This window comes from Martes martes (genome assembly GCF_963455335.1).
Source record: "Martes martes genome assembly, chromosome: 2".
Taxonomy (NCBI): Eukaryota; Metazoa; Chordata; class Mammalia; order Carnivora; family Mustelidae; genus Martes; species Martes martes.
Window position 1 is genome coordinate 172,156,194 of NC_137889.1, and position 23,055 is coordinate 172,179,248.

Sequence of the window (23,055 nt, forward strand, 5' to 3'; positions counted from 1 at the left end):
AGGAGTTCAATAAGTATTTGTTGGATGAGAAGAGAAAGGACAAATTTCACTTATCTTAAGGTGTTTATAGTGTATGAACCGATGACCTCAGGAGGCATGTCAGAAGATTCTGTGATTGTCTGATTATGCATAAGAAATAAAGTGCCATTAAGAACCTGATTTTAGGGACACCCGGGTGGCTCAGTCGGTTAAGTGTCTGCTTTCGGCTCAGGTCAGGATCCCAGGGTCCAGGATCAAATCCTGCATCAGGCTCGCTGTTGAGTGGGGAGCCCGCTTCTCGCTCTGCCTTCTGCTTCCCCTGCTCATGCTCTCTCTCTCTCTCTCTCTGACAAATAAAGAAATAAAATCTTAAAAAAAAAAAGGAGGAAATTGATTTTAAAATTTCTATATCTTTGGGATGCCTGGCTGGCTCAGTTGGTAGAGCATGTGACTCTTGATCTCAGGGTTGTGGGTTCGAGTCCATGGTCGGGGAAGACATTACTTTTAAGAAATTTTAGAACTTTTTTTTTTTTTTAAAGATTTTTATTTATTTATTTGACAGAGAGAGAGAGAGATCACAAGTAGGCAGAGAGGCAGGCAGAGAGAGAGGGGAAAGCAGGCTCCCTGCCGAGCAGAGAGCCCGATGCGGGGCTCCATCCCAGGACCCTGAGATCATGACCTGAGCCGAAGGCAGAGGCTTAACCCACTGAGCCACCCAGGTGCCCCAAGAAATTTTAGAACCTTTAAAACTGTTGAGACAATAAACACATGACATTAGATTCCTATGTATGATATATAAGCATGTATGACTTTATTCAGTCAGAATTTGAGCACTGACAGAGCTTCTCAAATTATGAAATTTAACACTTGCTATTCAAAGAGACAATAGGGGTGGAGGAAAAAAAACTCCAGAAGGCAAAAGTCCAAAAGAGGTCTGACTATTAATAGTCACTATGTAATGAGCCATCTACCATATTTCAAGGACTTTACAGCCTTTTTTTTTTTTTTTTTAAACAAAATCCTTCCAAGATAGGTATTATTATACCTGTCTTCCAGAAGGGAAGATCAGGGCCACATCCTTGCAATTAAATGGAGATGGGATTTCAATCTTTCTTTGTCTTAGTTCAAATTGACACTTTCTCTAAAATTTCAGATTGCCTTTGGGTAGAGGCCTCAACCCATTCCCTCCAGAACTGGGCAGGAGATCTGTTATTTTGGAGAGAGGGCAAGTTAGCACTCTCCGTTCTCTGCTTTATAACTGAAACCTTTGCAACCCCCGCGCTGGGCAGGTGTGCTGAGCTGCAGTTAGACGCTGTGATGTTTGCGCCTGAACTGAAGATCCCTATCAAGGCAACGAGTCAAATATGAATGTGAGAAGAAGCCGTGATGGCCTTCTTCTGCTTCTTCCTCTTTTCTCAACAACCCAGCATTTCTGCATCAGGGTGAAGGTTGCGCCTTTCACAGGGGTCCCCTGGGAGTTTAATGCACTTGACCCCAAGACGCTGCTCTGACCTCATGTCTCATGCTCTTCTTCTGGCTTTGCTTTGAGCCCGAGGCTCATTCTTTGACCTCTCTTCGAGGATAGCTCGTCTTTGTCCTTTTCGAGAGGATGTGATTTGGAGAGACAGCCCTTCGGAACTTCATCCAGTGACCAAGGTGGGTGACCAAGCCAGATGATGTTTGGAGTCAAGAACACGTTGCAAACAGAGTGTCATGATTCTGGGTTTCTTCTATGGTTTACTAAACCAGGTCAGAGGGATATTATACAAAGGTTCTCGAAGTGCTTTGACTAAAGCCTGCAGCGGCGGAAAAATGGTCCAGCTGCTAAGGGACTGCCTTGAAGAGCAATGGTCATCTGACCAAATGAGCTCTATTCTGATGGTTAAAAAAAGAAAAAACCCATAACTTTCGAGCCACCGGTTGTAGGACGACTTTGGGTGCTCTCATCTTCTGCAAGGAGGGTCTGCGTTGCTCTGAACGATGGTTCTGCAATAAAAAGAACCAGGATGTCAATGCTTGCTAGAGACACACAGTTTACACAGAGCACACAAACCCGGATAAAAATGGCAGTTGAGAATTCTGAGAACCTCCCAGTCGCTCAAACAAAAGGCAGCATGTTGCATTAAAATAGTCGAAGAGAAGATAGATGAGGAGCGGAGTGGTGGGGGAAGTGATGGTTCTGGCAATAAGCGGGAGGCAAGGAGATGTTTGAAATGATTTTCTTATCGGCTGAGGGTGGCTGTTGTTTATAATGAGTTAAAACGCGTCAGGAAGAAATTGGGCATGTGATGCCTAGCCCTACGGCATTTCTAAGATAGCTTAATATTCAGAATTTTAAATGGCATTTTACGTGAATGTATTTTGCACCAATGTATCATACAACAGGATTAAGCTCTTTCTCTTACAAAGGGCTAACATTTTACAATCCCCATCATGAAATCTCTCGATCAGAAGGAATGTGTGTTTTGGCTTAATACAGTTATCACGCAGTGGGGAGCTGGGTAAGCATGATTACAGTATGACTAATGCCCTGGGTTTCAAAGCATTCAGACAAGGTTTTAGTTCATATTTTCCATCTTCAGAACCCACTGCAGTATTTTATCTTATTAGGTGGTATATCACAGATGGGGGTCTGTGTAAACATTAAAAGGTACCCACTAAATCTAAATCGTTTCAGTTAATATGTTAATAGTAAGAAGAAGGGGGAGGCATCTTACTAACCCAGGGGAGAAATAATTTAGTAATGATTGATATATCAATCGCAAGGTTCCCAAGACCTTACTGTTTGTTATGATTACCATAGTTATTAAGAGTTCTCTTTGGAATAAATGGCAAGGTGTTTTTACAATGGGCAAGAATACCACTTCTGCATGAGTCCCGGGTGCACAGATGGTTTTCTTATTGTTTACATAAAAATCCTCAGTAAAGAAGGTCCTTGTTTTTAGGAGACTGTTAAAGAGAAAATAAACCGTATTTCTGCCATAGCAAAGGGTTTTTCAAACGAAGGTGTTTTTAGAAAGCAAATCCTGGCTTTGTGTTTGGATTGTGTCTGCCTGGGAATCTCAGAGGAGGGGCACCCTGGACACAGAAAATGGACTGGTGGCCCCGGGGGCCTCTGGCTGCGCCCTCCCTCCCTACAGTGGCCCAGCTCGCCTCATTGGGAGACGGTGGTGTGAAGAACCAGGACAGCCGGACGGGGTAAATCTTAGTTCTGCTTTTCATAGGTCATAGAGTTCCAGTCAACCCGCTGAGGTCTCGTTGGTTGTAGAGCATATTTTAAAATGTTTACCACATAGAGCTATGGCCAGACTTAGACGAGAGAACCAATCTGTCATTCAGCAAATGGTTCTCGCATGACTGACTGGTTAATGCCTAAGAGACGCCAGTGAGGAGAGCCAGGCCCTGGGCCTCATGGGCCTTGGAACTGGGCTTCATGAGGCTGTTTGGGGGGTGGTGTGTGTCTCTGGCAGGGTCAACATGGCTAGTGTGGGAGCTCATGGAAGATGAGTTCCCAGAATGTGGCTTTTAACAAGGGTCAGTTCCCTATTAGGAACCTCATACCCATAGCTTCCTTCCCGCCTGTCACTCTGAATTCCCCAGGATTTCCCCCCACCTCGGTCTCAAGGCCGGATTATGTGGCGTAATAACGACACCCCGAGAGGTTTGGGGGTGTGTGTGTGTGTGTCTGTGAGCGTGTGATGTGTATGTGTATTTTAAGGCATTTGCTTTCGTCCCTCAACATGACCCCTGTCTATTAACAGAATGGGGGGGTAAAAGCAAGAGAGAGAGAGGTGGCAACAGAGAGAGAGAGAGAGAGGGTGGGAGGGAGAGAGAGAGAGATTGGGAGAGAACCAAAAAGAGAGATTTCCAGAAAAGGAAGGAAGTTAAGTTGCTGTCCCCAACCTGCTCCCACCCCCAGCAAAAAAAAACCCCTCTGGGATTAAACTGTGTGTGAAAGTTAGACGTGTGGAAGAGGCAATAGGAGAGACGTTCTCATGTCAGGAGCAGCAGGAAGCACGGAGCCTACAGGAGAACACCAGAAACGATAATCATGTACACAGAGTGAGCCAGGCCACCAGAAGAAGAGGGGTCGGCCAGGAGCCATGAGGCAAAGGGGAATGTTGGGAGTGCTTAGACCTCTGGACACACCCCACCCGAGGAGTACGTGTGCCTTTTTGTGACGAAAAGGCACAAGGCCTGAGGCCTCCTCCCTGTAGCCCTCTTGCTTTGGGACTTTTGTCTGAAAGGGCAGAGCCTTGCCTCACCTTCTACGGCAGGTGGAGGGGTCTGTCCACACAGGCTGCTGTCGCTGGTGGCTCCCCTGCTCTCTCAAGAGATGCTGGGACACAGAAAACCCCTGAATCTCTTGCTGGAAGTATGACCAATTGTGAACCCTTTTGCCGCCCCCGATCTTTCAGGAACATGGATGAGAAAACTCTTCCAGCCCCCATTTTCTGAAGAAAATCTGAACTCGATCTTCATCTCTGCATTAAATTGGTCTCTCACAGCAGCATGAGGGGTAACATTCCTTGTATTATCTACCACCTTCCGGCACACGGTCCCCTACTTGCTCCCCACTCCCCACCCCCCCGATTGCTTTTAGTCAACTCTTTCGGGAGATGAAATCAGCCTACACTGAGAAACAAGGCAACGGACCACTGCACAAAACTCGTCGCTGGCTGGGTAAGGACAGTGTTTCATTTCAGCCATGATGTCCTCTCTATGAGAAGCCAGGGGCCAAGTTCCTTTCTAGTCTCGACATCTGGAGCAATGATACAGTTATTTTACTGAGGGGGCATTCAATTTTTGATGTTTCATATGGTGGCTTAAAGGCTTAGCACCACATGACACATCTTTTCTGTATCAACCTCACCCCTGGTTTTAGAATTTCTGTCTTCATTTCTCTAGGTGTCATCTTTTTATTTCGCATTTTTAATTGGTTTGATCTCGCTAAGGGGTGTATATTTTTACAAGCTGCCCTACATCTTTTGATGAACAAAGACAGAGGTAAATAACTAAAGGATCCACAAGCCCTGTGTTCAGCTTATCTAATAATATCATGATGGTGATCTGGCTTTCCACAGGGAATTTTCTAGAAGGAGATAATGTACTAGTCTGAGAGCTCAAGGATCTCACCTGGCAGTTTGAATTCTTCCTGCCCATTAAGGATTTGACACTCGGGTTCCTGTAAGAGTCTCTGGTGGGCTTAGTGAGTGTGTGCCCCTCCCTGAGAAGGCTGTTCTTCCACCCTTTAGGCCCGCTATAGCTGCACTCCAGACATAGTAATCCTCTTCCAATCCCTTGAGTATGGCAAACTCCTTTCTGACTCAGGGACTTTGCGCATACAACTGCCTCTGCTTGGAGGGCCCTTCCTCCAGCTCTCTCCAGGCCTCTTTTTCTCATTATTAGAGCAGTAGCTGTAGGGGCACATTAGAATGATTGGGTTGGGGGTTGGGGGGAGAAGAGTGTATTAATACCCAGGCTCCAACCCAGACAGATTAAACTAGGGGCAGAGCCTTGGTACTGGTATTTTTTTTTTTAAAGCTTCCCAAATGATTCTAATTTTTAGCCAGGGCTTAGAATCACCGATCTCAGCTTAAATGTTAGCTTCTTAAGAGGCCTCCTTGGGCCACCTCTAGGACACAGATACCCTCTTGCTGTCCACCTCAGCTTCTTCTCTGGTTCCTTTGTAGTAATCACTACCATCTGTAATTAGTGCATTCATTTGAATGGTTCTGTTTGTTCCCCCATCCCCCCACCCAACTAGGACATAGGTGATGTGACGACAGGAAATCTATCTGTCTCGGTCTTTGTGCTTCTCTTCGGCACACAGTGTGAGGTGCGTAACAGAATTCTAAGTCTACGATGATGAGGATGGTCCTCAAACGATGCTACTGCTCTGTGGGGCCTCTGGGAAGCCAGTGAGTCTCCCTGAAGTATTTCAAGAGAATCCATGTCAAGGCTCAGTGGCTATTTTAACTGGTAAAATGGTTGTGCACGCTTTCCTTTTACCTGACTCCTGTGTCCCAGGATTTTTCCAGTGAGATCTGTAATGAATCCTGATTTGGAGTATCTCCTTTATGTGCACGTCCTTCTCCTTCACTTGGTTTTAACCATTCTGAGTGAGGGAGTCCATCTTGTTTATCTTCGTGTTCCCGCCCTACTCCAGCACCCCGCACAGAATCTTACACATAGTAGGGGCTCTAGAGATGATTGTTGACTTGAATGGAGTTTCTTTTGTCTCTAGGGCGCATAGATATTTTGACGAAGATTTCACCCTGGACAGTAGCATTTGTCATTATTCAGGGCTTGGAGGCACGGGGGATTGTGAGCATGTCATAAAAGTTCAATTTGTTGGTCTAGGCAACCTCACCATAACCTAGATACAGATGGTCTCTACACCTGGATTGCACAGAAGGAAAAAAAAAAGAGTAATTTGTGTTTGGAGGCATATAATGAAACTGTGAGGAGTCTGAAAACAACTCAGTCACCTACCTCACAACACAGGTGCTGGTCCAAAAACGGGTGAATTCATGGTGGGGCTGCTTGAGCTCTCGCTCTGGCTGAGTCAGTTCTTTCTAAATTATTATGTGAGAGTTATTAATAAATCAAAGAAAAACAAACCACTGACCTACTGTTTTCCTTCCATAGTTAGTATGTTCACCAAGTTGACGCGTATGTTCTAAGGTGTTTTTCCCCCCCCAAACTTAAATTAACTAAGATCAGTTAGAGGAGTGGACATGTTTTCTTTCTTTCTTTTCTTTTCTTTTCTTTTTTTTTTTTCTGTTTTATTTCACTTCCTTAAGGAATCATCTGTGTTTTTCGCTCTTCCTTTCCTCAGTTTTACACAGGCGATTTGTTGGTGGGAAATGGAGAGACCTCTTCTCTGGGGAAGTTTTCATGTTGTCACGGAGAGAAATGCACGTGCGCGTGCACACACACACACACACACACACGGGTAAACCCACACAAATGAGATCCCCTCTTCAGAGAAGCCAGCTACAGGAAATTGACTTATACACAGGAACTTGCTAATCTCTATCGTCACATTCCGATTGTTCCTGCCACTTCAGTCACCGCGCACATGAAACCCGACCGTCTGGGGTTGGATTCTCTACCAGCTCAACTCTTACATTTTTGTTCTTCCAATGTGAATCAGTTATGTTCTTGGGGAGGAAGGAAACGTTGATCCCAGAAGGAAATCACAACGGTGAAAGGGCTTGGGCAGATTTTGTTTCTGCTTACCTGTCCTGAACAGATTAACTTCCGGAGTCAGTCATTTTGGTGTCAAGAAATTTCTTCGGCATCTACAACAGGTAAGACTCTGGCTTCTTTAAAAATATTTCCTCGGTGTCAAAAGAAATCTCTCCAATTTAAGTAGCTTTTACTTTAGGCTAGACACAATAACGATCTTGCCCTACCTGTTGTAAAGTTTGAAACCATTTTATGGGGGAAAGGGCAGTTGCTCTGGTACCCAACTCCCCCCCCCCCCCGCCCCACCATCCTGACAAGGTACATGTAGTTTTTGAAATGTTACAAGTTATAATAGTTGGCTTTTGTTTTTTCAGATATTTTCCTAGAGAATTCAAGCCCTTGTGATTGACTGTGACTGAGTTCAAATATTTGGGTAGTTTAAATATCACCCTATATTTGATAAGTAAATATAAAGATCCTCTCAGTTGTACAAATAAGAATTTTTTAAAAGATTTATTTGTCAGAGAGAGAGAGAGAGAGAGAGAACATGAACAGGGTGAGCAGCAGCAGGCAGAGGGAGAAGCAGGCTCCCTGTTGAGCAGGGAGCCCGACGTGGAACTTGACCCCAGGACCCCGGGATCATGAGCTGAGCTGAAGGCAGATGCTTAACTGACTGAGCCACCCAGGTGTCCCTGTACAAATAAGAGTTTAAACTTTTCTAAATCAGAAAAGAAACCAGCCAAGATCCCGATGATAAGGATTTGGATCTGGAATTCCCAGCTTGTTGGTTTCACCTATTGTCAATGCTCAAGTTCTCCTTCTACAAATAGCATATGATGTCCAAGTATTTATTTTTAAATTGAATTAAATTAAATTTAGTTTTTGAGGTGGTTGGATTTGGAGACGTGCTGTGACCATCCATAGCCTGGGTTGTAGCTAAATAAAACTAGGAAAATCGCTAGTTTTAGGTGTTTCCCTGAACTAGAACTGCCAGTAAAATATTCAGGCAAGGAATAAATAGTCAATAATCACTTAATGATTCCAAGCTGGTGTGGAGGATATAAGACACATATAAGGAATCCTCCACCCGAAGGAACTTATTATCTAGTAGTCGTGGTGAGATGTAAAATTCAGGAAGCAGTACAAGGTGGGAATTGTGTGAATCCTGGGGTGATGTGGGCTGTAAGTTAGAGGAGTTCCAAGAAGGGGGTCTGAGGGTAAGCTAAAGCGGGTCTGGAAGACATGGCCTGGCCAAGATGTGAGATTTGAGTAGGTGGGAAAGGGGAGGTTAATTAGCGTGGGAGCACTGTGTGAAAAAAGACCCACAGGTGAGACTGATGAGATGAGCGGTTCAGTGGAGGAGACTGGGCCCCCAAAAGAAGAAAAGATTGTTTTATACATTGTCAGGAAATAAGCTTGGAAAACTCGGGTGTAGACAGGTTGCAGAGGACCCTGAGAGGCTGCTGGGCAGAACAGATGCCTGTCAATAGTGTTCTGGTCTTCTTAGGCCATCAGGCTCCTCTTCTCAGGTCTCACAGCTCTCACAGAATTCCAGGTGGCAGGGAGCCCAGAGAGCCTGGCCTCCTCATGTTGGGGCTGCTTTATGTGTCTCCACGTGTGTGACTTTCCACTTGCTTTCCTTCTGCTGGCTTCCCTTACTACACCATTGATGCCGAGAAAGGCTTGTGTGGCTGGAGGTTCCTGTAAGACTTCCATCTCTGGGTCTTACATGTCCAGCATCCAGTATTAAAGTGGCATTCCTCTTGGGAGGATGACTTGTTTGACCCAGTGAGCCTCTAGTCTTCAACAACCAGTCCAAAAATTCCATGAAATCTGTGTTGCTTCCTTTGCATATCTGAATGAGATGTTATTGATTAGCTGGTACTTTTCCCCCAGTGATTCAGAGCACTTTTCTTTTTTCATGCAAAATTTGCATCCACCTAATGACAAAAATACAGTATGGTGAACAAGAATCCGGAGTTTGGAGCCAGATTACCTTGTGTTGAATCTGGTGCTTTTGCTTCCGAGCTGTGGGATCCTCGGACACACATTCTTCAATCCTCAGATTAAAAACAAATATCTGTAAAGTAGCTCCAATAACTGAAAATACCTATTGAGATAAAAAATATGTAAAGCATTTAGCCTAGTGCTTGGCATAAAATAAACTGTCAAGAAATGTAGCTATTACGGTTGTTATTAAGGACTTGGGGACACGAGAGTGAAGCTGATATCGTTCCCGGTTGGGAACAAGGTATCTGTAAGTAACTCTCTTAATGCCAGCGTCCCTTTCAAAGGAAAAGGGGGCTACTGGGTGAAAAACAGTAGTTTTTTTTGAGCACCAAGTATGGGATAGGCACAGGGTTAGGTATTTTATGAAAAAAGGAAAACAAGATTAGAAATGGATTTTTTTGAGGCTCTCCATATCTGATGGTCGGACTTAGAAGAGAACTCTCCGAGGGACTGCTGTGTTATATATTGTGTTATTGTTATTTATCTGGGGCTGATGTTGCCCTCTGAATGCTTCGGGTAGAATTTTAGAGGTGTTTTGGCATTAGAGGAAGAGGTAGAGGGTGACTCTTCTTCCCCGGCCAGCTGAAATTAAATTATTTAATTTTATGGTATTTTAGTATTAGTAATTTTATGGTATTTTAATATTAGTAATATTAGTAGCGAGGCATAGCCAAAAATCCATTTCTATTCATTGACCGTGTTGATGAGGAGCACCCAAAGTGCCTCTCTGGGTTCTAGATGCTGGGGTCTTGGGTGAGCCAAAATTGAAAAGCGTTCTGTTTTCCTGTTCTATTCTCCAAACTAGAGATTTTTTGTGCGTGTGGGGGGGTGTATAGTAAGCACCCTTTGGAAAAAAATGTAAATATGGCCAATATGTTCATTATACAGGAATGGCTCAATTATATGTGCAGATCACCTTAGGCAAATAGTAATACCGTTTTTCTTCTAGAACCCCACTCATAACAGAAGGGAGGCAAGTTTGGGGCTTTGTGTATGCGAAGGGGTGAGTCCAAGTCAGGATAGGGTACCAAACTGGGGCATAACAGAAGGCAGCACAACAGTAGTGGGTGCTGGGGTGGGCAGTGCAGGCAAGGAGGGTGTCCAAGATGGAGAGGGTGAATGGAGGCAGGGGGCTGGGCCCTGGAAACAGTCACCTTCTCTGTGGCTCTTTGGTCCTTTGACTCAAGCAGTTGCTTGAGGCCCCAAGCAACCTCTTGGTGCTTTGTGTAAGAAGACGTACTGTTCCCTGGATGTGGACAGTTGCTCAAAGATGATTTGATTTGTTCAGTTTTGGCCTGGAATCATAATTCCTAAAGTTGGCTGGACATCAAGACCACTTGGGGAATTTTTTAAAACTAGCATTTCTCATGTATCGCCTTGCAGCCCTGGGGTTTGATCCAGGAATCTGTGTGATAATCAGTGCAAACCCTCGCCCCCAGGTGACTTGGATGCGGTTGTTCTATAGATGAGCATCTGAGAGCCATTAATCCAGAACTCTTCGAACAGGGCCCCAAGCACCAAGATGGTAAGTTGAGTTAAGTGCTAAAATGAGGCCAAATGGTCTTCTCTTTGTTGTGATTCATATCGACATACAAAAGTATTTTCCTTTGTTTTGAATTAATTTCTTAGGCGAATTCCTGGGGGTGGGATGACTTGAGTTAAAGGTGGGGACGTGTTTAGAGTTTTCATCAACCACATTTACATTTTAACACTCCAGTCGTAGGCGCCGCTTTAAAAAGACCGTATACACGGAGAGGCTGTTCGTTACTACTCAGGGAAAGCCCAGAGAACGGAATTTGCTTTCAAGGGAGAAAGTGCCAAATCACCCTTACATTTCTCTTTTCCAGTAAAACAGAATACTAATGAATTACCTTTGGAAAAAATTTTCAAAACATTGTAGAACACTCAACTGCTTCTTCGAGCCCAAGTTGGAGCCTTCTTATCTCCACGCTTAGATTCTTGTAATACTGTAGTCAGCAGTGACCTCTTCCCCATTTCGTAGAAAAGAAAACCAAAGAAGAGAGTGGTTAAGTAACAGGCAGTATGGTTCTAATCACATCTGCCGTGAGAACTGCGCGTGAATGTCACTCAGTCGTTGCTTGAGTTAATTAATAATTGGGTAGCTGTTATAGGTGACCCCATGAAAAAGACACTAGTGGGTAAGTGCATGAAGAGACTACTGTCCAAATTGGGAGAGGGTGGGTGGAATTAATTGGCTCAGATAGACCTCCTGCTCTATTTTTTTTCATTATTCCTTATTCATTATATATTTGCATAACTTGCTAACCTAAAAGCATGGTTATTGTTTGTGACTGCAGATGGGCATAGATTTTTCAATGGCTTCAGTTAAAAAAAAAAAAAAAAAGACGTGCTCTTGCAAAATATTCATGTGAGATATTTGTAGTGGGTGAGGGAGCCTGCCTGTGCTTGTTTGCAAAAGCCGATTGTAATATTTTCAGAAATTTTGCAATTTTGTTAAAGCACAGCTGCCGTTAAAGATGAAATTCTGTAACTTACAGTTCAATAAGTTCTGTTAGAAATAAAGGTAGGAGATGCTCAGAACGTGTTACTTCCTAGTAATTTACTACATTTTACTATTATCGATGCTCTTGAATTTATTTCAACTTACCTGTTTGATAGAAACATAATATAATAGTATGCTACTGAGCGTCTCTTTCCAACTCTGTATTCAAGTTTGTAGCTTGAACCTGGACATGGTAGGAGTGTTTACACCATGGAAATTGGCAAACACCATAAATCAGGCTCCCTGCACTTGTTTTGAGGGGAGGCGGTTAAACATCTTATCAGTATACCATCAAGGAACTATGGAAAATACAAATATGGCAACTTGGCAATATGTGTTAAGAACTGTTAAAATGCGGGAACCTGGGTGGCTCAGTGGGTTAAAGCCTCTGCTTTTGGCTCAGGTCATGATCCCAGGGTCCTGGGATCGAGTCCCGCATTGGGCTCTCTGCTCGGCAGGGAGCCTGCTTCCTCCTCTCTCTCTGCCTGCCTCTCTGCCTATTTGTGATCTTTGTCTGTCAAATAAATAAATAAAATCTTTAAAAAAAAAAAAAGAACTGTTAAAATGCTCATACATTTTGATCCCTTAATTCTATCCCTGGAAATTTATTCTAAATAAATAATTCAAAGAAGGAGACTATAACATGCAGGAACATAGTCACTCATAACCTGACTAAGGAATAATGATTCTGAGCATTAATTCCGTGGAATACTTTGTAGTTATTCAAGGTAATGACTTTGTGGTAGTTATGAAAATATATCTGGTATGGTGTTAGATTAGGAAAACAGGTTTAAAATTTTAACTTATATTCTGATTTTTTTATGAAGGAAGATTAAATGTGGGGTGAAACAATGCAAGCATTTAGTGGGTTAGTATGGTGAAATGACAGAATTTTGTTTTTATTTCATTTATTGGAGTAGTATGTGTGCATTTAAAAAATAAGGAGAGGGCCTGTAAATAAGTGATCTTAAGCAGTTTTAACATTTGACTGGGAAGACTACGAGTTTTGTGGTCCAGATGTGGTTTGCCTTTGACATGCAGATATATGACTCTCTGGGCTAAGTGTTGTAAAGGGAGTTTATACCCAGGCAGCCTGGAGTGGTGGATAATAAGAGGGTCCCTTCCTTTCTTTTCTTTTCCTTCCTTCCTTCCTTCTCCTTTCTCTCTCTCTTTCTTTCTTTCTTTCTCAAGATCGATTGACTGATTAAGAGAGAGAGAGAGCAAGCAAGCATGCACACCCATGAGCAGGGAGAGGGGGAGGAGGATGGGGAGGGAAGGAGGAGGGGCAGAGGGAGACAAGCAGACTCCCTGCTGAACTGGGAGCCCAATGGGGGGGCTCCATCCTAGGAGGGATCCTAGGAGGGATCTCAGGGTCTGAGATCATGACCTGAGCTGAAACCAAAGAGTCCGAAGTTTAACCGACTAAACCACCCAGGTGCCCCATAAGGGGGTTTCTTTAGGGCAGCTCAGGAAGGAGGAAGGAGTGACTGGCTGGGTACTGAAGATTTGCTAACGTAGACTGCAGAGGCTGGGAAAGAGCCCAGAGAAAATCAACTGGCAAGGCCCAGAGAGAGGAGAGAACATTTCTTTGGAAAAGACAGGGAAATGCTGACCTCAGGGATGAGTAAAATGGATGTGAAAGAAGTTGAATCTAGATCTGAGAACAATAGATCTCAAACAAGAGGGGAAATGATTCTTCTAAATCAGGGGTTCTCAAATTTTAGTGCATTTAAGGGTCATCTGGATGGATGGGGGTCATGTTAACAAATGCAGACTTCTAGGCTCATCTTTGTGGATTCTGTTTCAGTTGTCTGGGGGGGGGGTTGCTTGGCAGGAATATGCATTTTTTTCTAATTTTTTATTTTTTTATAAACATATAATGTATCTTTATCCCCAGGGGTACAGGTCTGTGAATCACCAGGTTTACACACTTCACAGCACTCACCATAGCACCTACCCTCCCCAATGTCCATAACCCCACCCCCCTCTCCCGACCCCCCTCCCCCCAGCAACCCTCAGTTTGTTTTGTGAGATTAAGAGTCACTTATGGTTTGTCTCCCTCCCGATCCCGTCTTGTTTCATTTAGGAATATGCATTTTTAACAAGTCTTCCCACTCCATAAAGTTTTTTGATACAAATGGTCTGCAGATGATACTTTGAGAAACACTTCCAGATTAAGGGTAAAGGTTTGGATGGGCCGACCGGCATGTATATCACTGTGTGTGTGTGTGAGAGAGAGAGTGTGTGTGTGTGTGTGTGTGTGTGTGTGTATGTGTGTGTGTTGGGGGTGAGACTGTTACCTCAAGGCTTAGGCTCTAAGGGCTTATGATGTAAAGGGGTATGACAACAGAGAAGCCCAGAAGGGACAAGTCACTGTGTGGAGTCTGTTGAGACCAACTAAAAACAGGAGGCCGTCTTTATGCCACTCATTAACTAAATAGAGTTTGTACCACCAAATTCCCTTCCACCGTGAAGCAACTTTTGTGAGGCGTTTGGACCAACTGGAAGCAGCTGTGAAGGAGGGAACTACAGGGAGGTAGCACAGAGAGGAGGTCAGAGGGGGAGTCTAGGACCCACCAACATTGTATCTCTGACCACTGCGAGGTGGTCATTGAGAAGAAACGTGAGTAGAATAAGGGGTGCTATGTCCAGAAAACACTTTGGGCCTCTGTGTATGATAACATTACATTAAAGAAGCAAACAAAGTCAAATTTTTCAGTGAAATACAGTACTTTCTATATAGAATTGTAGCACTCAAAATAGTCATAACACCAGAAATATGCCATAAAAGCAACATATCACAATATGAACATATGAAAGTAAATGATCTTGCGGTAACAAGAACCATGGCATTGAGATTCTTTGCTTCACCGGGCTTTAGAAGAACTTTGGTGATTGTAATAAGCTTTCAAATAGCCTTTCATATCTTGGGTTCTTCCAACTTTATCCTGAAGATGAATCTTTGACCTTAAAAAAGTTTCCCATTTGCTATCATCAGGGTCACTAGTCTCTTGGGACACAGCGTGGTAAATCAAGAATAAATCACAATCCTTAGCACCAGAGGCACCACTCAGGGTCTGGTGGGTGTGTAAGGATACACCTCTTGACTATCCAATTTATGAAATACCCACTTAAAAGGGTTTTTCATGGACTGATTGGCTTACACTTCAGAGCAGTGTTTCCTAATCACTTTTTCTTTTTTTTGGCTCATAAATTCCTTTAAGAATCTGTTGAGAACCAAAAATGTTCTTGACAAAAAGCACAGGATAGTAGGAACATGCACATTAGCCATACAACTTTAGGGGACCTGGGGGCCTTCTGAAACCCATCTATGACTTCCCACGAGTCCAGAGTCTTTATATTAAAAACTCCTGCTCAGAGGCTGTCTGCACAAAAATGGTCTGATTTTTGCTGAGGCTGGATTTAGCTGCCAAAGAGAAATGCTGACTTTCCAGGGGGATGGTTAAAATGAGGACAAGGTGGCAGATGTACATATAGTTTTCTTGTACTGGATCCTTAACGTGAGTAAACGCAAAAGTGGACGTGTGGGGTGCAGTTGGTTTTCAGACTATCTATGACTCATGCTCTAAGTCCTTGATTTTGAATTCTCTTTTGTGAAGCCAGAGTTAAGTTCCCATCTGGGAAGGCAATCTTGCAAAATTCTACTTTAATGTCTGGTTTACGGACATGAGATGCCTTTTGGAAATGCAGGCAGGTCGTAAATACCGATATGGCCAACTCCAGAGTATAGTGACAGGTGTGGGGCCAACTGTCGCCCCTCAGTGAATACTGGATACTCATTCAGGCCGCTTTTGGGGGTAAAATGCCATGACAGGTGTGGGGCCAACTGTCGCCCCTCAGTGAATACTGGATACTCATTCAGGCCGCTTTTGGGGGTAAAATGCCACAGCTTCTGCATAATGTGCTTGGGTTTGAGTGTAAAACGTAGGTTTTCCTATCTGAAGCTGAACATCTGTTTAGGCCCTGATAACTTTGGAGATAAGTCCTTTTCCTCTGTAGCCTTAAACCACAGAAGCCCAGTTGGGTCATCTTTTGTGAGTGGGTACCTGACTTGCAGTTTGGAGAACTGGGTGTTTTTGGGGTAGGAAGGTCACGTCTTTGTTAATCTCCTATCTGCTTGGACTGTGATAGGGGCTTGGACAGGGTCTGGAGATTTACCCGAAACTCAACTGTTTAAATTAGCCAATTCTGTTAAAAGTGATAAGACTATGTTATCGTGTCACGTTAGCAGAGCGGGCAGATAGATACAGGATGGGGACTGAAAATGCACTGTGTCTTCAACCCTCCAGAGAAAAAAATATGTGCAGTTGGCTAAATGAATTGTGAAATAAGAGTCAGGTTTCTCTTGGTCTTGCATAGGGTAAGGATTATACAATCTTTTTCTTTTTTAAAGATCTGTTTATTTATTTGAGAGAGAGAGAGAGGAATGCATAGAGGGAGAGGGGGAGGCAGACTCTCCGCTGAGCAGAGAGCCTGAAGCAGGGCTCGATCCCATGACTCAGAGATCATGAACTAAGCCAAAGGCGGAGGCTTAACTGACTGAGCCACTGGGGCACCCCAGGATTATACGTCTTTTTCGAGGTAGAAAAAGAAAATCTATGACAAATATATTCAAGTAATTAGTGCAGCTCAACTTCTACAACCAGTTTCAGTATGGTATGCCCATGACCGGGTCTCCTGCCAATTTCAATTCAATGTATTCAATGCAGTCAATTTGTTTTAATACGTTCAGTGCATTTTAATAATAATCCTGCATCATAGAATACTCAGTTACAGCCCACAAAACAGAAATAGTCTATGTATACTGAAGGCCAATAGTGAAGGGTCCACCCACCCCTCTTGTCTCCTAGACATTGATTGCCCTCCCTGCTGCGTCCTTAACGCTGGGCCACCTACTTGCCAGTGGGGGGAACTGACTGCACGTATCTCTTCCTTAATGCTTTTGCATTCTTTCAGAAGATCTTTCTTTGGGACACGACCCCTACTTTTCCTTTCCTTTCCCCACTGCTCTTCCAGCTGATGCCTTCTTTTTCTTTTTTTAAAGATTATTTATTTATTTATTTGACAGACAGAGATCACAAGTAGGCAGAGAGAGAGAGAGAGGAGGAAGCAGGCTCCCCACTGAGCAGAGAGCCCGACGAGGGGCTCGATCCCAGGACCCTGGGATCATGACCGGAGCCGAAGGCAGAGGCTTTAACCCACTGAGCCACCCAGGTGCCCCCAGCTGATGCCTTCTTAAGCTCTTCTGAACACACAAATTTCAACCTGAGCCTTCTCAGTTGCCGCAAAATTTTTTTCCTGTCCTTGTTCCAACTGAAAATGATCTCGGCGATGATTGAGAAGTGTAAGAATGCCTGTGATGATTCCTTCCAACAAGGAAAAGGAAAGCCATATATTTCAATTCAAATTTAAATGATGTAAAGCCACTGCCATCAACTACAAAAACCCTTAAAGGATTTAGACACCCCCTTTGGTATACTTTCTTAGGATAAAACTTGGTTTTCCTTAAGCTCCAATAACTTTGGGCAGTAACTTGCCAAAGTTTGTATCAGTAGTCTCTCTCTCTCTTCCTCTGGTTGTGATAAGGAAGGGAGTAGAGGAGGGTGTTGGACGTACATACAGGAAATAGGAGGGGAAAGGCAGAAAAATCTCACTTCTTGACAATACCACAATTTCCTACATCTGTTGAAATAATATTGTCACTATATTCTTCTACACAGATGATCTGGTAATATCAGAAATATCTGTAATAATGTGGACTTTCACAATATAATAGTAATACATGTTCACCATAGCAAATGTGGCACATAATTTTTAATTTAAATATAGGAGTATATATTTTATTTGTAAGTATTTAATGAAGTTTTTACATATTTAAAGCGTCATTGTACTAGTGCTTTCCCTCCAAAATGCCCAGAATTTATAGAAAGAAGCTCAGAGGAAACATTGCTTCCTAATGGAATTGGGGGGGGCGGGTACAGGTGATGTTATAATGGATCACTTGAATTAACGAAGGGCTGGAAACTATGGTGTCTTTGTTGAGTCCTATCGCTACCTTTTCTTTCTTTTCATCCTCTCTGTCTCAGGAAGAGCAGCTTCTAAATGTGGTTGGAAGCAATGTTTCTACTCAATTCTAGAGCCCTAAGAACACACGGACAGCAGGGGAGGGAGTTCTTTGGGAGACCTGGATCAAAATTTCAAAATCTAAACCAGTAGTTCTGGATTTCCCCCAGGGCAACCCATTTGATAGGTCATCCAGGAAAGACCCAACACTCAGATATGTGGAAAGAAAAATTAAAGTTTCTTTTCCAACAGGGCTAGACCCTTGGGGTTTTCAGTGTAGAAACTAGATTGTGAAATTGTACTCATGAGAAAAAATCACCAGCACTTTCAGCTTTAGCTTATGTTCAATTTTGTTTTCGACGTGGGACCAGCTGAATGTACAAAGTTATATGATTTTAAAGCTTCCTCTGCCTAGCTGGTCCTTCCTTTAGAGCTTGTAAAGCTCATAATTTAAAATTTTTCCTACATTCATTCACAGTCCTTGGAATTTAAACGTCAGTGTTCTTCTGTTACATATCTGGTGATGACTGGTTTTGTTTCTTAACAGGTATGTAGCTCATTATTTTAATCCGTCGATTGTAATTACTTTTCTTTTTTCCACCAATTTTGAGAGTGCTTAACAATTCTTAAATACTAGATATTTAACAAATTAATTACTAGGATTAAAATGCAGGATAAATAACAAAACAAATTCAATTGCCTTCACAGTTTGATCAGGAACTTAAATTATTATCAAGTTTTTCCTTTTCCTATAAAATATTGACCAAAGTATGATTGATAAACAATATCACCAGCCAGTCAGGGAAAAAGAGTCGAATGATCCTTTCTTCTCACTACTTAGTAGGCTGTTCTAAATTATTATTTTGAGTTATTTGAGATAGCTATAGAAAGGCCTCTTTTTAGAAAAAATTGCAAGGACCTGAGCAGTAGGAATGAATAACCTTAAGATGTTTATAGCCTTTGACTCTTTCTAACAGTTATTCATAAGAAAACAAGAAGTATTTTATTGTAATATAAAGCTTTTAGCACAAATTTTTTTTATAATAAAGAAACCTAAAAATCAACTAAAATGTCCAACAAAAAGGTATGATTAAATAAATGATCTTTAAGACTACTAAATATTTATTAAAATTTTTTTGAGGGATGTTTAATGACAAGTAAAAAGTTACAGTGTAAAATTATATATTTTTGCTTAAAAAGACCTATCTAGGTTTTTTATACATGAATTCAGAATGTGAAAGTAAATGAATTTATTAAAAATTTTCATCTAGTGTGTGGTAAGATTACATATAATTTTTAAGTGTTTTTGATTTTTCTTGTAGTTCCTGTAATTAGCATGTATTATTCATAAAAAGGCCAAAACTCCTTATTAAAATTAAGTCAGTTTGTGGTGTTATGCTAACAATGAAACTAGTAAAATGATTTTGATATGAGAATTATTTTGACATTTGAAGGCAACCCTTTGAGAGGTTGCTTTGAGAGCCCTAAACCTATAATTAAATTTTATCTTTCAAGATTTAAAGGGATCTCAAGTCTCTTATATCTTGAAACCTGATAAGCCTTCGAAAACCACTTCTAATGGGAGATGTTGAAGTTATTAAATAGGTTTGTGAGTGTATGTTTTTAAAATAAGCGAGAATTAGCTTTAACTGTAATAAGAATTTAAGCAAAGTATAGAACACGCAACTGATGAATATAAATGAGAATTTGAAAATTTTTATGCGAAGAGTTTCCCAAAGGTATCTGTAAAGAGGCACATTTTTCTGATGCATCTAAATATTTAACTCAGAGATAACTGACTTTTAAATATTTTGAAAGACAATACATACTAGGCATATCCTAAGTGAATTCATTCTGGTGTAATGTAAGAAAATTACCCTGTAGCCTTCCACAGCCATTTTTCTACACAATAATATAGCCAAAAGTCTATTAGTTTTAAATGCCGGGTATTAGTTGGAATCTTTTAAAATTATTTCAAAGTTGGTTAGTTTAGCAAAGCAGAGAGTTTTCCTTTTAAGCATGAGTGTGATTTCGTGTTTGACTCGTGTAGTATTCTTGGTTATGTGTTTTGTTTTTGTGTGTGATTGTCTCTGGCTTTGGTTTGGCAATAACTCACGATCTCGTCAGGACAGCTATGATCTGTGAGACGTGTCATATAGCTTCGTAATGATTTCAGCTGCAAGTTATACCGTACCTGACTAACAGTAACTTACAAAAATCCTGATTAATTTCTCCCGTCTAACAAGACGTCTCTGTCTCTGTCACCAGTTCAATGGCTCATTGGCTCAGTGATACTGTCTGTGCAGTTCTCTGGTCTTTCATCGTGGTGGCAAGATGGTGGTTGTAGCCTTGAGCCCTGTGGATGCATCATCTATCCAGAGGCGTAGGGCTGGGTGGATATGGAGGGAGGCGAAGTTGGCTGGGGCTCTCTCTTTTCCTAGGAAAGCAGAACGTTCCCCAGACACCTCTCAAACAGGTAGCAGCTTCAGTGTTGCTGCAAGATCTGGGTTGCATGGCAGCCCAGCTTCGAGGCATGTGGAGAAATAGGAGATAGAGTTGTTATAATTGCCTTAGACTAGGCGTTCATGACGGGGAGGGAAGGACAGGGCTGGGGTGGGTTAGGGATAGTGTGGTGCTTTGATATCATTCCTAAGGGAAGATAGAGTTTTTTAGTGGAGAAAAGAGGCAGAAAAAAAACTTACTCTTTTTATGTACGAAGATACACAGATACATACAGATATACATATAATACATAAACAGACATATATACTGTATTAAAATTTCATGGGTGGGGCAATTAGGGGAAAAAATGTCTAAAAATGTTCTTGGGGATGATCACGAGAAAAGGTTGAGGGGCACCTGATTGGCTCAGCTGGTGAAGTGTCCAACTTTGGCGCAGGTCATGATGCCAGGGTCCTTGGACTGAACGCCACAGCGGGCTCCTTGCTCAGAGGAAAGCCTGCTTCTCTTTCTTCCTCTGCCCCTCCAACCCGCTTATGCGTTCTCTCTCTCTCTCAAATAAATAAATAAAATCTTAAAAAAATTTTATTTCTGAGAAATACTGGCCTACGCCTAGTGTGATCCATTCCTGAGGCTTTGCACATAGTCTTATAGACAAACTTGGATTCTATTACTAATGACAAAGAGAGGCGTAGATACTGAATAGGAAACTAACAGTGCCTGCCACAGACAATGTCATAAATTAAATTAATGAGCAACTTACATGATCTTGTAATGGGCGGTCTTCTCTTATTGAGAAGCATTTCTTAAGCATAGGAACTGTGTCTGAGTCATCTTTGTATCTTAGAACACCAGGCCCTCTCTCTCTCTATATATATATATATAAAACATATGTTATATATATATATATATATATAATATATAATATATATTTTGTAGATTGAATGGAGCCTAATGTATGTTTCACAGCTGGATCAGTTACCCCCAAACATTAATTTGAACGTATCTCCCTGTCCAAGAGCCTTCGGCAACTCCCCATGCCCTCCAGGAACAAGGTCTACCTTGTCATTCTCATTTCCTGCCACTTCTGTGCCTGAGAGCTGGGGTCCCCACACACTGATCTGCTTGGTCCCTAAACACGTCCTTGGTCTGGGTCATTGGTGCTTTTGCCCGTGCGCTTTCCTCCCTTGTTAACCATCGGACTCCTTTTCCCTCGAGAGTCTATTCGAAGTCCTTCCTCAGGGAGTCCTGAGGTGGTTCCACTTGCCTGGGAGTCCTTTTCCTTCCTCTCCAGTTCTTCCAAATGCTTCCCTGCACCATCTGGTTTAAGTCCGGCTTCCTCCCGGAGTTCTCGACAGCGCCCCAGCCCACATGTGTCCCCCTCCTCTTTAAACCCTACTGTGTTTCTGCTCTGTGTCATTCTTGGACGTGCCTCATTAGATAACCCAGTGTAGGTAAAGTCTTGTGGCCCGACTCAGGCATCTGTATCTAGTCTCCACAATAGGCTGAATTCCAAGAGAACAAAGCAGCCCCTACAATGCCTGGTGTTGTGCTGCGTGTCCCGGAAACAGTCAGTCAGACTTGGGTAAACGATAGATATGATGGATAAATAGCAATAAATAAAATGAAAGCCAAGGAGTACTTGGTGATTCTGTTTTCCCAAGTTCCAAACCCCACTGTATTTGTGTTTTAACATGAATGCATCTGGCATCATCAGGATGCATTTGCAAGAGGAAAATCTCGAACGGTCTTACTGAGGAGCTAGAAGCTGGCGCTCACTCTGTTCTGCCTTCCCATTCCAGATGCCCTCTGCATAAGAGAATCAGAGGTGTGGAAATGTGGGGTAAAGCTCAGGGTTTTGAAGTTAACCAGGGACAAGTTATTTAATTTCTCCGGACCTCAGTCATCATATCTATGGAATGGGGCTAATATGATTTCCCATGTGGGATTGTTGTGAGGATAAAACGCGGTCATACATGAATGCGCTTGGCTTCAGGAACAGATCCCCTGTAGGCACTGAATGAATGGTGCTGTGGATAGTTTGGCTTGGCAGCCTGTTTTTTTTGGGGGGGGGAGGGGAGGGCAATGTGTTTTTGCTTTACTGAATTTCCCTCTCGATATTCCCTTGAAAAGAAGTGTATTTTTTAAAAGGGTATTTCTGAGGAATGGGCATAAGAGTAGTAGCCACATTTCATAGCATTTTGAGCCGGAACGAAACCCTCTTGTGTTATGGATGATGAAAGAAACACTTCAAGACAGTGAGCAGCTTGTTTTTCCTTACAAGGCCAGTGGCAGAGAGGAAATCGAACTCAGATATCCTGACTCATGTTTGGAACTTTTTCTCCTTGTCTAGGGTTGCCAATCTGGCAAACAAAAAAGACTGGAATGCCAGTTAGATTTTGAATGTCAGATAAAGAACTTTTTAGGATAAGTTATATTCCATGACCATCAGTTAAAGTAAAAAAAAAAAACAAAAAACAAAAACCAGACCAACAAACCACACCTGTTTGGAGCACAAATGAGAATAGAATAGATGTGCAGGGGGTATCTGGTACATAATTATGCTTCTTGCCAAGATTTTTAAAAGGCATGGAAGCTTTGCCTTTGCAAGGGAAAAATGGCACCTTGGGGAAGTGAGAGTGTTGGTCTTTTTAAAAAGTTGTTTTATTATAAAAATTCAAATACATCTGGGGCACCTGGGTGGCTCAGTCGTCTGCCTCCGCTCATGATCTTGGGGTCCTGGGATGGAGTCCCGTGTTGGGCTCCCTGCTCAGCAGGGAGTCCGCTTCTCCCTCTCCCTCTGC

The 23,055-nt window shown here is 42.5% G+C and overlaps 1 protein-coding gene across 4 annotated transcripts in view; it reads left to right on the top strand.

Annotated features, from left to right (window-relative positions):
* The first annotated feature begins 1,262 nt into the window (after window positions 1-1,262).
* RHOH (ras homolog family member H) overlaps window positions 1,263-23,055 on the top strand; it is a 45,958-nt gene continuing 24,165 nt past the window's right edge. Inside the window, exons 1-4 of one of the 4 annotated variants that reach the window (XM_080796756.1) lie at window positions 1,335-1,635; window positions 4,398-4,662; window positions 7,139-7,295; window positions 10,623-10,708. The gene's annotated coding sequence lies outside the window, so the exon portion shown is untranslated. Of the gene's footprint in view, window positions 1,636-4,397; window positions 4,663-6,656; window positions 7,296-10,622; window positions 10,709-23,055 lie in introns of those variants that run through there. The other 3 variants (XM_080796757.1, XM_080796755.1, XM_080796758.1) reach the window with 3 other exon arrangements.